This window comes from Gadus morhua, chromosome 17 (assembly GCF_902167405.1).
Source record: "Gadus morhua chromosome 17, gadMor3.0, whole genome shotgun sequence".
Taxonomy (NCBI): Eukaryota; Metazoa; Chordata; class Actinopteri; order Gadiformes; family Gadidae; genus Gadus; species Gadus morhua.
The window spans coordinates 9,695,848-9,704,753 of NC_044064.1; positions in this window are offsets into that span (position 1 = coordinate 9,695,848).

The following is an 8,906-nucleotide window of genomic DNA, read 5'->3' on the forward strand; positions in this document are numbered from 1 at the left end:
ATTAGTAGGTTGTGTAGTATAGTGTATCATGTTGTATCAAGTACAGTGCTGTCATTTTGTGTAGTATGTGTTAGAAAAGTATATGTAATATGTTATGTACAACGTAGTATAGTGATATCATGTTGTGAAGTTTAGTAGTAGTATTGTATTATTGTGTTTGTATGTTGAGTAGTACAGTGTTAGTATGTTGAGAAGTATAGTGTTAGTATGTTGTGTAGTGTTAATATGTTGTGTAGTATAGTGTTATGTTGTGCAGTGTTAATATGTTGTGTAGTATGGTCTTATGTTGTGCAGTGTTAATATGTTATGTAGTATATTGTTATTTTGTGAAGTATTATAGTGAAAGTATGTTGGGTAGTATAAGGTTAGTATATTGTGTACTATAGTGTTAGTACGTAAGTAGTATAGTGTAAGTATGTTGTGTAGGGCTGGTATGCTGGGTAGTATAATGTTATCATGTTGTGAAGTGTTAGTATGTGGTGAAGTATAGTGTAAGTATGTTGTCTAGGGCTGGTATGCTGCTATGTGGTGAAGTATAGTGTTGGTATGTTGTGTAGTGCAGCGTAAGTGTGCTTTGGAGTATAGCATATTGTGTGTAGTAAAGTAATAGTATTGTGTAGAATTGTGTTAGAATGTTGTTTGGTATTTTATCAACAAAAAAAATCTGAATAAGTAGAACTTTAAAGTAATTGTAAAAATATGACATTTAAATGCCTTCATATATATAGCTTAATATTGTTCACATTTGGTTGAAACTATGGAAGATTAAGAATGTGAGACTTTGAGACACGGGAAATTGCAAACGCAACAACTTGCGTACAAAACACACACAAGAAAAACAGTATTACTCAAGGTGGCACAAAAGGACATTTTTATGCAAATGCTTTTCCCCTTGTACCGAAAAAGGAGAGTGTGAGAGGGTGTGTGTCTGTGTGTGTGTGGGGGGGGGTTAACGTATTCAAACAAATGAATTTTAATGAAGCATCTCAGGCAAGACGTTAGGAGAGAGAACGAGAGGGAGAGAGACATGAAGTGAAGGAGAGAGAGGTCCCAAACTCCTCCAGCGAAGGGAACTAAGTCCCAACTCTCACTTTTGAAGAGAGGAAAGAAAACAGGAGGGGAGGGCCAGGGAGGGAAGAGAATAGTCCGGTAATGAGAGAGGTGGTGCTGAGTGGCGGACTGGGGGAGTTCAAGGTTGTATTCAGGCCAAAGGAGGGAATTTGGCTCTCATAGACCCCCACAGACCTCCTCTGGTTTAAGAGTGTCCAGCCCACGGCTCGGTGTGTGTGTGTGTGTGTGTGTGTGTGTGTGTGTGTGTGTGTGTGTGTGTGCGCGTGTGTGCGTGTGTTGTGCTGAATTGAATTTCTAATTAGCATACTCTCCGAATTGTTTGTCACAATAAAGTGAAGGCAAAACAAGGCCTGATTGAGCTGTATGGTGGTGTGGGAGGGGGGGGGGGGGGGGGTCAGATGAACTGTAATGTATGTGAGCCGAGACAGGATAGGCCTATATTAAGAAGTTACCCAACACAGTATTTAAATCAGCAAATTGGCAGAAAGGGTGGTTCTTCGTTGCTTTCTGTTAATTTGTGGATTGGCCAAGACTGGTGCAGTGAAATAGTCAAAATAAAATGTAGGATCTACAAACCATTAAATAGTCAACATTTGCTTTGGTTTTAATTTGTTTATTAATACTTAGTTCGTTATTTAAGGGATTTTTTAGAAGAAAGGGGGCAGTTTTTATTGTATTAAGAATTAAAATGTCATACTCGTTCAAATCGCTTGGGTTTATCTTGCATCTAAGAGGTGTTTGTATTGGAATTCAGCAGCAAACCACCAACTGTCCAGACTGACAAACACCATTCCGAGGCTTTATGGTGGTTTACAATATTCCTTTATGTCAGTGTATTGAATCGAACTACATGGAGTAATGGTAGAATCAGAATGACTTTTATTACATCTTATTGTACACAAGAGTAAAATCCTTAGGCTTGTTTCCTCAACAGTCACATAGCAGCAACAATACAAGATAAAGTAAATAAAGGTAAGTAAAAATAAGTAGAAGCATGGATCAGAATAATAAATAATAATACAATAAATTAAAGTTAGTAATAAGATAAACTGAAGCAGTGGTAATGCATAATAATAAGTAATTAGGTGTACACGTCTTTCCCCACTATCAAACTTTCCTAAAACTAGACACTTTCCACCTCTATAAGCCCAACCATGATGTAGGGCTTACCTGACCTGAAAAGTATGTGTCTGTATTATCTCTCCGTCAAACAGAAACGGATTCGTTTTTATCTATGGATTTTTATTGTTTGGGGGTTGGGGGGACGACTAATAAAGGAATTGGGCAGGGCTGACAGTAGCACCAGGGAGGCGGGGTAGGCAGTGTGTCCAAGACTCTTCCACCGAAAATAAACCTGCAAGAGAAGAGAGGGAGGAGGAGGAGGAAGAAGAAGAGAGAGAGGGAGGGAGGAGGAAGGGAGAGAGAGAGAGAGCCTTTCAACGGGGGACGGAGGGGGAAAAGACTCCGTTTTCAACGGAATAAAAACTGCGCAATTTCTTACGGCAACTCGCTCTGATCGATCCCGTTTGATATCCATGTTAGTCTGGCGGACGGCTTGGATTATCGCAGCATACGCAGGTTGGACCGAGGCGGTAGCTCTTTATTTTCTACAGATGTGTGGTCTTCAGGCAGCAAAAAAAAAGGCTGTGCAATCATTTAGGAAGGCGATATGACTTGGCAAGATGCAACCTGCAACTGTGATCGTCATACCTGGGCATGGACATGGAAATAACCTCAACGTGTCGGCGGTTTGTCCGGTTGATCGATCAGGCGTTGCTCGACGCATTGATCCCGATCGCACCCGATATGTTTGAATGATGTTCCCAGACCCAGTGCCTCGTTTTTTTGGAGGGTTTTGGGGCTGCGTGGCTGAGCGGGCGTCATCCATTGGGAGGGAAGGTGGTCTGCGTTGCACATTTTCACTAGTGCACTATTCTATTTACTACAACTAAGCCTCCCGAAGGATTTCTGAGATGCATATAAGGTAAGTAATGACCACCAGTCGTGAGAAACATCCTGAATAGTGCTGTTTGATTCGCAATGCTTTTGTCGGGGATAAGTATGCGTTACATAATTCTAAATGGACACAAGACGAATTGAATGGGATGTGATAACACGCGCTGTAATGCTGAGAAATAGGTTGACATGCTCAATTTGTAGTCATTAAGCCACATCACTACTTGTGCGCTGTGGTGACAGATGTGTGTATGTCGCCGTGAACCTCCTAAAGTGTTGTGGATGATGTCATGTGTGTGTGTGTCCTCTTTACGGGAAACGAGAGTTGAGTGGAGGGTAGCGCCGAGTTGGTGATGTTGCAATCGTGTTGTGATGGTGGAGCCTACGCACTAGCGGTACGAGGACTTTAGGTTAACTCCACTGTTGAGGACGTTTATGCGTCAACGTGTGCGGCCGGTCTGTACCGGGTCATTTGAATTAGGCCTCACTATAAGTGGGAACTTATGAATGATAAGCGCGGGGGTTGAATGAAACTCCGGGCCTTTCCCCGGCTCCGAGAAGGAGTGTCGCATTTGCCTTGAAGTGAAGTGTCATGTGGTGAAGTTGTGGCGGGTTCTGTAGGGTTTCCAGGAAGAGGGTTTGAATTTTCTTCCCTGGGATTTTTTCTTCTCCCCTTCTCATGTTTTCCATGTACATCCCCGCCCCTTTAACATTACCTCCGTTCGGCCACCAGGGAGCGCCATAGGACAATATACTGAGGATTAGGAGCCCTAGCCCAACCATTGTAGGAGATAATCTAAATCCTAATCATGTGCTGTATGATGTTTTGGCGTATATAGAAAAGTCTGCGTTGTTATTGTAGGAGACATAAGGGATCCAAATAACACATCTATTTATCTATATAATTTCTTTCTTTCTTATTTTTCTTTATAAAGAAGTTATCGCACCATCGACCTGGTACATGTGTAGCAGACCCATAATTATGAGAGGCACCTGTGTTTGTCCAGCGATGACCCCTGTGGAATGGGTCTTCAAACCATCTTGAATTCCCAAAACAGGGGAGTCCACTGCTTTGCATCTCTAACAGAACTACGATCGTTTCGGATTATGTCACATGACCACCAGGTGGCGCGATAAACTCAGTCAAACCTAGCCTCGGCTGTGTCTTTTGTCTCCAGACGATTGCTGTTCCTCGACACCATGCCAAACCCATGACTTGATTTAAGAGCAAAAACATTTTAGTGAGCTGTCCCCCCAACATCGTGCTGGGGGTACTGAGGGTTACACAGTGGCGACTGGTCATTAGGGGCAAGTGGGTCTCAACCCCACCTACTCTCACAAGAAAAAAATAATAATAATGAAAATGAAAATATAAAAAATACATAAAATATGATATAATTTTTTAGATATATATTTATATATTTAAAAAATAATCTCCCCAGAAAGTACTGTAAAATAATAAGTTTGGCGCTTTTATTTAATTTTTAGTAGACCCTGGCTTGCTTCTTCCGGCTGAGTTCGTCTGGAGGGGCAAGAGGTGCTCTAGCCCCACCAGCCCAATGCAATGTGTATTGGACTTGAAACATTGAAATGCAAATGCTCAGAGTGTTTCTCTGTTGAAGTGGACGGACGGAAAGATTAGAGGTAAAACGCCTCTTATATGTCCCAGTCCCACTGCTGGCCTGCGCCTTGTCGTGGTGGCGAGTGGGCTTTAAACCAAGACAGTCCATTCTGAATCTTTTCTTTCACAGCTATTTTCTTTGATTTCTCCTCCAGGACGCTGCTTAGGCCTATGGGAGCAGTACTCCATGGTTAAATGATATTGGGTTCTTATAGTAGCTCTAACAGCTGTTTGCAGTAGCATTTTATTCTGAGGTTTACGGAAGCTTAGTTTAACGTTTAAAAACGTTTAAAAACTATACTTTCATTATTGCAATGTTTTGATGTCAGCAATAAAAGATTAAAAGCTGCATTAATGTACTTTATTAATTGAATATATATATCTGATACATGGAGAACAGTCACTTAGTTAAAAAACAAAAAGCCCAGCAATTGAAAAGTGTTAAAGTATATTTTTATTTGTAATGGTTGTGATGGCCCCAGTACCTGCCTGCTGTCCTGGCAGGTCCTTGTGGGTGGAGGGCTGAATAGAGAATGGGGAAACACCAGGCCAGGGCTACAAACAGCATGGTGGGACACTGACTAAGTAAGACCAATGAAGGTAGCTCAATCTCTATTTTGAAAACTTTTGCTTTTTTATGAAAATTACCTTTTTTTTTTGTAATATATTAGGGCCGTAACTTTTTCCAGAAATGAATTTCAAACAAAATTAAAATGCCCCATAATTTGTTTGGATGGATGTCTGTAAAGCCAGTAGAAACACTAACATAAGTGAGTGTTTCTACTGGCTAAAAATCATTGTTGAATGATTTCGGCAGTTTAGACGCTGTTTAGCGTATGACTGCCCTTCACAGGTCAGATGTTGAACTAGATTTTTACATACAGCCCTGTGTTGATAGCCGGGATTATCCTAGCCCCACCTGTTTTGTACATGTAGAAACGCCACTGTGAGGGTACATCACCCTAGGGGGTACTCGGTAGGATGTGAATGGTCACAGGGGTACGTGATGAGTTTGGGAACCACTGGCCTAGTTGAACCATGAACATGTGTCTCCATGTAATGGAGATTTACGTTGAGAGCCTGTTATTATGTTACGACTCCAACCACCCAAGACTTTGTATACCGGTAAATGCCCTTGTCTTTCTCTCTCCCACAGGGAGAAGAAGAGGACTAGAATGTGTGTGCACGAGCCAGCCAGGTTCTCGACTCCCCCGGCACCGGATTGAAGCTGTGCACAACCTCTCGCCTAGGACTGAGGCTCGACATGGCCAGTTCGCCAGGATGGTACATAACAGGTACAGACACCTCAGAGCTGGAAGGATCTGGGTTTGATCCCCAATATCCATCCTACTTCATGCAGTCTGTGGGCATCCTTAATAACATTTTGCTAACAAAAAGCAACTCTAACAAAAAACACAACTATTAGTTGCTTTGAATGAGCGCATCTGCTAAATGACACCTGAGGGTGATAACAATAATAGGGTGTATTTATATAGCACTTTACTACACGTCATTCTATACATGATATGCAAGCGTCTACAACCAATGCATTTGTAGCTACAATAAACTCATATATTATTAATTTGTTCCTCTTATACTTTGAGGTATTTATTGTTTCCTCATTTTGTTTATGTGCAGAGTGTCAAGGTACTTACTTTGCCCCCTCCACTCCCTGCGAAGGTATGCACCAGTATTACCTGCCCAGGTAAGAAGCCTCCTCGTTTAACTGCATTGGTGGCTGGGGCACGCGAATGTGTCGTCAATTCTATTGTTTTTTTTGTTTGTTTTTCTTGGGTTGATGAGTGACACTACATTTCGTGTGTGTGTGTTAGCGTGTTGCAATCCAAAGTGTTGTTCCTAGTTATTCTGACTGACGTTATACATCAGGCGTATGGCAGATCTTGTGTGTCTGCGTTGAGATCTGTGTATTTAATCCGACACACTGTTAAACATAAATGTGCTCCCCTCACACAAGAATTCCCTTTGTTTATACATCATACACTCGTAAAGATCCCTGGTGTATTTACGCTGTACTGTAGTTAGACGCTGCGTACATGTGAAGCTATGAGTGTGTATATCTTTGGTCGGGCAGCCTAAACCATGATGTTATGATTAGACAAAGTAAACTAGCAGGCCAAGCCAACGGAACGTAATGGCCGCCGTCGCAAACCGTCACTCTGTCCCACGCTGGATTGTGTAAACACACGCACCTGGGGCCGGCTGAATGAAAGGTGCAGCACCGAGCAGTTCCCTCAGAAACATGTGCGTACCGAGTGCCATGCTAAATTCCCTAAACGCCAGGCATACGCAGGGCTGGAAGTCGTTGTGGTGGTGCCAAGACTGCTCTTGGAAGGACAGCTTTAGTGCTATTGCTGTGGAATTATGAAATCTTTTGCAATGTCAACAATAAATCAATACACTTTTTCTCTTTGGCCACTCACGATCTTACCTAATAACCGTCCCGTATCTGCCCGTTATGCTTTTAACAGATTTTGTTTGATTTTCTCTTGGCTTTTGTTTCTTTTCTTCTCAGCCTCATTGGAAATGTTCCTCTCATTGTTTAATTTGAAATGACCGTTACGTTTATGGATGGCACCGGGAGCAAACGGTTGAGGGATGTAGAGCCTAGTACAACTGTATCATGATGAAGGCCCGCTGGTGCACTCCCTGTCCACCCTCGCTCGGTCTGATGCCCGGGGTCTGGGGATGGCAGCGTCCACGTGGCTCATCACTTTCTTGTACACTGCAGTTGTAGAGGCCAACCTTAAAACACAATTTGCGGCGGCAACTGGTTTTCCAAATCTCAGCCCTCTTTTGATTGGATGAGAGGACAAAGATAATCGTGGTACTGAACGGATTCTCCGTTTGTTGAGAAGTCGAGTAAACTACGGGCGTTCCTAGAAGTGTATTGGGTCAATTATGTTGGCTCACGGTGTTTGAAGCCCTCTCACGTGCGCACAATCTTATAATCTTATGTATAAACTGTAAAACTGTAGCATTGTGCTTCAACTAAACATCTCTGTTTACACAAATTTCTGACTTTGTCATTGAGCATTCATTTGCGTTCTTTGAGTTCTATGCTTGAAGGAGTGAGTAGCACCTTTGTCGGCCCTGCTAAGATTATCATATGAACTATTGACCACCATAGTGGCGTTTTATTTAGTTTTCCAGCCCTTGTGGCTGTTTTGTTTGTAATGTTTGTATTCTATGTGGTGTTGTGTATAATCTATATATTATGTGTTAAATACATTGGATATATGTATGGTTCCATTTGCCCAAACAAAGAAGAAAGGAATTGGATGTAAGGAAGCTGGAGAAGGATTAGGGGCTAAAGACTGCCAGCTCTCCTGCTCACTCACTCCATCTTCAGCTCTTTTTCACTTTCTCCTCCTCCCCTGAGTGGGTTAAAGCGTGACATCACTGTGTGTGTGTGTGTGTGTGTGTGTGTGTGTGTGTGTGTGTGTGTGTGTGTGTGTGTGTGTGTGTGTGTGTGTGTGTGTGTGTGTGTGTGTGTGTGTGTGTGTGTGTGTGTGTGTGTGTGTGTCAATTTATGACCACAGTTTATGAGCCACAGCCAGGGTCACTACGCACTCTGGGATGTGTGCCCAGAGGAGTGGCGGGGGGGGGGGGGGGGGGGGGCAGTTTCTGGTAGAGGAGGGGGTGCTGATTTCACTGACTGCTTTACCGTGGGCGTCAGGGTAGCACACAGTTGCACACACACACACACAGGTACCTTTCAAACATGCCCTTGCAAAAGCTCACAGGCAGACCTGACACCCTTTATGTCATTCTTCCATTGACACAAACGTATACACAGCGGCCACCTCCCTCACCTAACTAGGTTCGCACACACGCTCTGTCCCACCGCTGCACTCCAATACATTAGCTAATGCCCAATGCCTGAACACCCCTCTTGCACCTTCTGTTTGGCACGCACACAAGCACACAAGCACGCGCGCGCACACACACACACACACACACACACACACACACACACACACACACACACACATACACATACACACACACACACCTGCATCACTCAGCTTTATTACATTTACTAGTCGCCCTGACACGCACGGTCGCCAACACTTTCGTGTATGGTAACGCACACGCATGCACAATCATACTTTATGTTTATGATGGGAATTACACAAGGGGCCCAAAAACACAAGGGGCCCAAAAACCGTTGGCCATGGTTTGTATAGACAACACGCACTCTCTCGCTCTCTCTTTCTCAAGGCCTTCATACACTTAA